Raw genomic sequence first — 8746 nt, 5'->3', positions numbered from 1 at the left:
TACAGGCTGCTTACAACTCTTTCAAGGGACTTCTGCCAGTGTACAGTTCTGGACTGAAAAGATGCCTTTTAGGGCACACCCCTATGTTCTGAGTCCCAGGAGCCATTTGCCTTTGAATGGGACCATCCAGAGACTAAAAGGAAACAGCAGTATTGCTGGATGGGGTTTCCACAGGAATGAAAACTGCCCCTACCACATTTGAGGCAATCAGGGCCAAGGTGACACAGGACGTGTCCGGGCCGTCAGAATACAGTGGAAATTACAGACTTCACGGAGGCCTGAGCCTACGGGAAGGACGGGCTGAAAGGACGATCACGCCACGAAGCCCACTGAACCTGGCTGAGGTCCGACCAGCTGCCCTGCTCCCATCACAGCAGCCCCTCGAAGCTGCAGCTGAGCCTCTGGGAAATGTTATGTGGGAGACCCTACCTTAAGGCTGAGAATTACTGTAACCTTGAAAGTGATCCCACTGTAAGGGAATTAGATACTGTAAAATGTGTACCATCTCCAGCTGCTGCTTCACCTGCTGGACAGAAATATACACAGAGCCGCTGGGGGTTTTTGCCACAGATGCTCCCCTCTGACCCGCAAGGTTTCTGTTGAGAAATCAGCTGACTGTCTTGTGGGAGCTGCCCTGTAGGGGACTAACTGCTTTTCTCTGGCTGCTTTAAGATTCTCTGTCTTTAACTTTTGTTTTCAAGGCCAGCAGAATATTGCCACGTGCTAATTGATCCGTAAGTACTTGGTGAATGAGGGAGTGAGCAATGAACAGTAAAGAGAAGGATGACCACAGAAGAGCAGATATGTTTAAGCTGTTTCCGTAGTCACTTGTGGTTAAAGGTTTCTGCAACATTCTGGACACAAGATATTGCTTATAGCTATGTATGTACATGAAGTGAAGCTGTTGATGACATTTGACTTGGTTCAGTGTTTAGTGTGGGCTACCGTAACCTAGTGATTGTGGAGTGTGGGTGCCACTTCCTCTGAGAGGTCTTCTCTGGTTTTCTGATGCTGGGCTAGTGTTCCTCTCACGCCCTTCAGGAAAACTGCATTTCTAGCTGCACCGTTTATCCCACCACAGTGCAGTTTCCCATTTGCTCGACAGTATTTCTCAGTAGTGTGAGTTTTCTTAGGGACGGAAGTGGTTCTGGCTCGGTGTCCAGCACAGCTGTCAACTAAAGAAGAATCAGTCGAGTCTGGATGGCTTTGAGCTACAGTGTGTCAAAGTCGGATGAGTTTGTACACAAGCAGATACAATGTGTTTCACAAAGGTGAGAAGCTGATGATTTCCGCTAGCAATTGTTTCCTGAGGCTGAGAAGGGAGGCTCAGCCGGCTTTGTAGCGTCAGCGTGGGTCTGGCACCCAAAACACTGGATTGTCTTCTGTCTTCCCCTCTAGAAGTCGAGGACTATGTCATCTTTACCTCATGGCCCCAGCACCCAGCACAATGCGTGACACCCCATGCAGTGTTTCCCGTTCAATTTGAATTTCAGATTAAGAAAAACCGATGTTTCTATCACTACGTCCCACACAATATTTGAGATATATTTACACTAAAGAAGTACTCATTGTTTATCTGAAATTCAGATGTAAGCAGAAGTCTGTCTTTTCATTTACTAAATCTGGCAAACCTAACCGAAAAGAATTGCTTTTAATTTACAAGCATAAATTAATGCGTGCTCATGTGGAGGGGGGGGCTCTTTTTCCTTATATGTACATGCCGTTCCAACTCTGCTCCTTACCTCACCGCCCTCCTGGGGAAGTGAAGTGACTTATCCAATCAGTTGTTGGGGGAACCGCCAATGAGTGATGCTTATCTCAGCTCCATGCGTTTCAGCTCAGATGCACATTTGCTGGCAGAGAGAGAGGTCTGCAAATAGGAATGGACACTCCCCTGCACAGGGGAAAGTCTAAAATTTTGAGAGCAAATAATCAGAGACACAGACAAGCCCCAGTTGTCTGTGTCTCTGATTATTTGGAGGACAGGAATCAAAGCAAAGAAACAAACATGGGCCCCACGTGTTCACAAGATGAGACTTTCGGGGCGACCAGGCCTCTCGCTCTGGGCTTTGATAAGAGAGCAGGGTATTTTGTGATTGAAGGAGTGCGTGCCAGACTCTTCTAAAACCCAACTGCGCTTCTGCAGAAGGCTTGCTGCTGTGGGGCCATGGTCACGACCCGGAGAGGTAGCATCTGGTGTGGTGGTTTTGGTTATAGGCCAGTGGCTGCTTCCACAGAGGTGGGACTGCACCCAGGGAAGCCAACAAGAAAAGGCACAAGAAGCCCCTCGGGGGGCTCAAGGGAGCTGTGAAGGCCTGTCACTCTCAGCAGGAACAAATGAGGTGAGGGCCCCATGGGGCAGTGGCAAACAGATGACCACCAGACCAGGGGCAACGCGGTGGCTCCACGAAGGCCCAGGACAGCCTGAGTGTCATTTTAGGCGTTTTAGGCAATCACCACTGAAGCTGAGAGCTGTAATCTCTATAATTTTTTTAGGCACTTGTGGCTAGAATAACATCTTTTCGATGTAAGTTTCCTGTGTGCTACAAACACTGTAAAGGATATAGTTGCAAACTGCTAGTGTCAGGCCTAGATGGGCCCTTATATCAGTCACCCCAAATTCTAGCCTGCAGCCAGGCTCCAGGAACACACTGGAGGACTCCCTCTTGGGTTCACATGGTGTCCCCGAGGACTGAGAATCACTGGGTCATGTTCAAGTTCAGAGAACTGTCGCAAATGGATGTGCAGGTGTCACTTTTGTCCTACGGAAATGTGATGGATACATTTACGGAATTCAAAGGGCAGGAAGCTTAGGTTCTTGGGGTGCACATTGGGGAAGGATTGGTTCTCCCTGGACATTTGGGGCCCAGGCCTCAGAAACACAGCTGGCTGTTCCATTTCCATGATCTGCTGAGCTGGATTTCCCAGCTGAAATAGGTGTCGGGATAAGGTGAATGTCTGCCAGGCCGCAAGCCTCTGAGGCCAATGGAATGACACTCAAGCAGCAGCCAATCCACTTGGGCGAAAAGTGCAGATGTGATGCTACAAGAAATCCCCCACTCAACTCAGGACCAAGGTGTCAGATAACCACACTCAAAGGGAAGTGAAACTGCGAGGTTTTGAATAGTTTTACTGGGAAAGAAAGGAGCAAAGAGGGGGGTTCCCACCCACCCCCAAAGTAGCCAACATTAGCCTTCAGCTGGGAGGTTTCTGACAATCAAGTTAAGTTTAAAGGTTCTAGGTCAGCTGGCACCAACTGCCTGGCATCCCACTGAGCTAAACAAAGCACTTTTGTGTCTGGTCTCCTTTCCTACCTGTGGCTGCCCCTGGGTTATGCTCTCTGGTAACAGTCAATGTGGGTTCTGGGAACGTGAGGCTGCTTGCTGTAGAACTGGGCTTCTGAAATCCCCTGGGTCCGGGCCTGAGCTGTGCTCATCTTCTGTGTCCTTGGAATTCTTGGAACTTGTTAAAACTGTGGCTCACGAGAGTCTGCCGTTGAAATCAATACAACCTCCAAAGTCTGGAAAGAAATTATTCTGTCCTACTGTGAAACGGTCCAGACAGTAAATGCTCCATCAGGGTCGGAAACCACGTCCAGGTCTCAGGAAGGCACCATTTTATTCATTTGCTCGATGCAGATTTACAAAGTGCCTGCAAATTGTCACCCTCTACTTTCAGCCATTTCTAGATTGAAAGCGAGAAAACTGACATCTTGAATGGGGCCACCATTCCCCTAAAAGTGAGCTGAAAGCACCTGTTTTGGAATTGGGTGTTCTCTGTACCTCTGAAAGGATTATACCTTTCAGCTAAATCACCTTTAACTTGGAGATCTAACATGATATTTACCAATACTGGCATCCCAGCTGCACAACGTTAAAAGGCACGCTAAATTCTGAACATCGTTATAATGAAAAACAGTTTAAAATTCAATGATTGTACAGCTTGAAATTCTGGCTCTAGACCAAGCTGGTGGCCACCAGCGCTAACATTCCTGCCATATGTCAGAGCTGACAGGTTGGTGTGACACTTGGACTTAGGATCTAAATGCGTCCTAAACCCACCAGGCTGGACATGTGCCTGTAGCTGAGAAGCGAGCGTTAGGGTCGACCTGATCCCCTGCTGTTCGTCCTAAACTAGTGCCGTGGTTTCCTGCTGCTCAAGACGGATTGATGGCGGCCCATTGCTCACCTTAGTGTGAGGTTGGAATCCATCCGTCTTGAAGCCATCCACAAAGTTGCTCTTGGTCGCTCAGGAGTTTGCAGCCTCAAAACTCACTTGGTAGCCAGCAAAACAGCCTCGTGACTCAGCACAGAGAACCCCAGATTGACAGCCCAGTGATGTCAAAATTTACATTACAGCCCAGGCTGATATGTTCCCGCTTGTTCCCTGTCTTGACTCTAGCTGCCCCCCTCCCAGCCCCAGTACTGGGGGACCAGGGTGAACCAAACGGCAGGTCAGTCCACGTGCAGCCTAGTCTTTGGTGGTAAGCTCAGCATCATGTGTTGGGTTCCATTTCTCTGGATGTCAGACCCTACGTGGTCATCTGTACTTGCTTTCCACCTGCCCTGCCCTTGGCGGGTCTCAGTGGTGGCTGAAACTAAGCTTGTAAATTCCAGTCCATTCTAAGACTTTATTTTCAAATCAAATTTTATTAAGGCAGATCCAGTCCTGGCAGGTTTGCCAGTCAGCGTGCATGGACGGCATGGCCGTCTTCTGTTCAGCAGCAGCTACAGCCCAGTTGGAGGTCGAGTTTTCTTACGCTGCTCTTAAAGTTGTGTATTCTGTTTTCATTTTCTGCCGGCAGTTACTAACTTACTCTGATAAATAACACCATTCACTTACACTTCTTGAAAACAACTCCTTCCCCACTGTTGACCTGATAAAGAAGATAGCTACGAAAGTCTCCTCCTGGCTACCTGGGCTTAGACTTTTGAAACAGAGCCTAGTGACCATTGCTAAACAGGGGCTTCTCACACGCGCTGGGCGTTAGGGAGAAGCCTGCATTCAATGGCTTGCTGCAGGTACTGGATTGCCTGCTCGCCGGAGCAGTGGTCCTGCCATCTGAGCCAGCCCTTATGAAGGACTTCCTGGAATCACGTTTAAACCAATAGGACCGAGACCTTCCACCTCCAGTCAGAGTGGCTCCACTCTGACAAATCGGGACAGTGCTCTTTGGACCAATCAAACTGAGGATTTGGAGTCTTCATTTGCATGAGGATGGACCAATCAGGGACCAGGGGTGGGGAATTCACTGTAGATAAGTCAGCTCCCCTCTGGCTGACAGAGTGTATTTCCCTTTCCAATAAAGACTGAATATTAGTTTCCTGCCTGAGCTACAACACTGAAGACTGGTTGCTGGAGCAGAGCAGAGTGGACCAGACCAGACCAGACCAGACCAAGTGGGTCTGGAGCTGTCTTGCTAGAGAGCTGCCTCCCCTGAGGGCCACCTCACAGCCGTGCTGTGTCACAATCAAGCTATTTGCACTGAATGCAATTTTTCTTCACCTCCAAATTGGGGATTCCTGTTGATACCCCCCTTCAGTCATGTTGTCACATTCTTTTAAGTTTAAGTAACAGAATTCTGTTTACTTTTTCTTTCTATATATAGACAGTCCTTGACTTACAGTTCAACGTATGATTTTTTTTTCAACTTTATGATGGTGCAAGAGCAATGTAGATTCAGCAGAAACTGAACTTTGAGTTTTGATCTCTTCCCTAGTGATAGATGGGGGCCTCTCGTGGTGCTGTGCAGCCACAGGGCCGTCAGCTCCACCATCACAAGGGTCAAACAGCAGACACTGCAGTGTCCTGTGTGGCCAGCATGTTTTGGATATCGTGTTTTGGGTTTTTGCATCCCATTGCATCTACAAAACTCCCAACTGTGTCTCTTGATTCTGGTGAGAAGGAGAGGAAGGTGGTTACTCTTGAGATGAAACAAGATAAGACCCAACTGTAGGCTGTTCTGAACACATTTAAGGTGGGCTGTGATGTTTGGTAGGTTAGTACATTAAATGCATTTTTTACTTAATGATGCTTTCAACTTACAATGGGTTTATTGGGATGTAACCCCACCATAAGTTAAGGACCATCTTTATTTTGTGATTGTCTATTTAACAACAAAATTTTACTGTATAATACTCATTTTCCATATCTTGTGGCATATTCCCAATGGAACAAGAGTGTTTTTAGAAGAGTGTGCAGGTACCATGTTGTGGCCTGTTATACCATGACCATTCTAAAATATTTTTATATTTGTGACACCCACTGTGTGGCAGGGTCTTGGGGTTACATCTGACGGATAAGATACTCCACAGGTATCTTTTGCACCACTGAGCGTCATAGAAAGATGCAGACAACAAACGGAAGCATCTGGGGTGCCGTGAGAGGGGGTCTTCCCGGTGCCCAGAAGCTCTTCTCTAGTCCTCCCGCCAGAGAACGAGTCAGCGCACAAGGACGAGATGGGCGTCGGGGCCACGACAAGGCACAGGCTCAAGTTCAAGAGTCACATCCCCCTTGGGGTTGCCCCCATCTCTGTTTCCCACCAGCATCAATAACCCTGAGCAGGCTCCCCCCATTTACGTGCCGTTTACCAATCATGACAAAGTTCTCCGGTCACACAGCCAATATTCCAACTCCGTCAGGTTTCCTGGGGACCAGGGTCAGGGTTACGCTGTTTGTTTTCCGGAGGAGAAGGAGAAACTGCAGCTTGTTTCATCATCAAGGCAAGGAAGGATGGCGCAGGATTTCCTACCGAGTCATTCAGGCACGAGGCAGAGGACATACATTTTCAGGCGGCATGAAATCCGTCTCTGTGATCGTAAATGCTGCTCACCAAACAAATTATTGTTAGAAAGGAACTTTTGTCTGCTTCCTAAGCACTCGTCAACAATAGCAAAAACTGCTGATATGTTGGCTCTCAAAGAAAACTTCAAAATATTCTTAAAAGTAGATATGGGATAAATAATGTTCTCTGATCAGCGTGCAACTGGTAATTCATGACAAAACTATGAAAACCACTATGTACAGTCTATGACATAAATTTATGGGAATTAAGTCTTAAGCTACTGATACATATATATATGTATATTTATAAGACAAAGGGAAGCAAATGCATGAAATACCCAAATTGTTCAAAACAACGAGACTAACGAGAACAAGGCAGCAACTAACACAGATAAAAGCAGAAATTCTAGAATTAGAAAGCAAAATTGGTAGATCAAATAACTCTAATAGCTTTACTTTTTAATGAAAAAAACGGATAAACTGTTTCCTGTACTATTATTTCACGAATGAAAAAGGATAAAGAATGGAGTAATAACTATAGATGCAGGGGAAACTGGAAGAATCATTGGAGACCACTTTGCTCCATTCTGAGAAGGTAAATTTGGAACCTTAGATAAGACAGATGATGTCCTAGGACAATTCCCTGGAGGAGAAAGAAAATGCAGACAGATGGTAACTGGATGGAATGTTATTCTCTTTTACAAGCCTCACGTTGCAGTATTTAAAGCCTCAGAGGTTCATTTACCACTGTGTCACACTCCCAGCGCAGACCTGCCAGGGGTTGTATCACGGTTGTCACGATTGTCACTCAGAGGCCTAAGCTGACAGATGGAGCCTTCTCAGTCTTAAGCTACCATCAACGTGGCCGGTGTTTCCATGACTACCAAACGGACGACCAACCCTTCCCTCTTAAATGCTTCTGCCAGGGAGTGACACATTCTGCCAACATCTCACTGGCCACATCTACCAGGAGGCAGAGAAACGCAAACGTCCCGTGCCCCCGATGCACAGGAACCCTGCATGTTGGTGAACGGTAGCAGCGTCTCACACAGGTTGTTACCAGGGCAGAAGTGGAGAAAGTTAGAGAAATAGCTGCCCCTAGGACATCACCAGGTGCAGATGGTTTCACAGGAACTTCCACAAAACCTTTACAAAACAGATCATTAGACTGCTATGTCAACTATCTCAGGACATACAAAAATAAGGCAAATGTTGACCTTCCTTTTGTAAAGACAGAGTAACATTGAGTACAAAACCAAAATTAGCACAATAATGAGAAGCCTGGCAAACCTCACTCATTAATATTGATGCAAAAAATCTCCAATAGAGTGCTAGTTTATATTCCAAAGACACACGATTAAAATGGGATTTTTACCAGGAATGCAAAGATGATATAATTCATTGACTAAAATGATGAAAAAGAGAAATATTATATGGTTACTTCCACAGGTACTAACAAGGCATTAGCAAAAATGAAAAGTTCCTGAAAAATAGTCTTAATAAGAATGCTGAAACTTCATCAAGAGGAGTATTTTAATATGTTATATAGTAGAAAAATACTAGAAAAAAATTTCCTTAAAAGCAGGAACACTGTAACTACTATTATTTAAGAGTGAGAACGTTAAGTTAGATAGTCAGAGAACTCTTATTATTATTATTACATGACACCAAACCCATTAATTACTCATGTCTTTGGGAAATTAAGCCTTTGTTTTTGTTGCTGTTGTTTTGTATGTTTGCTTAACGTCACCTGAGAGGACGTGGCTAGACTTCCAGGGGCAGGAAATACATCAGCATGTGCGTGAGTGGGTCGTGGGAAGAGGCAGATACAGTACTAAGTTTTGTGACTGTGCTTTAAAAATTTCCTTGTTCGGTAAACAGACAAATATATATCTTAGAACTAAACTTAACAAGAATTGAGGAAGGCCTATATATAAAACACTATAACCCAAAATCTCCCTGA

This window comes from Rhinolophus sinicus, chromosome 7 (genome assembly GCF_057876585.1).
Source record: "Rhinolophus sinicus isolate RSI-liver-muscle chromosome 7, RSI-T2T, whole genome shotgun sequence".
Lineage (NCBI taxonomy): Eukaryota > Metazoa > Chordata > Mammalia > Chiroptera > Rhinolophidae > Rhinolophus > Rhinolophus sinicus.
The sequence above is the reverse complement of the archived record's forward strand: the minus strand, read 5'-3'. Positions refer to the sequence as shown.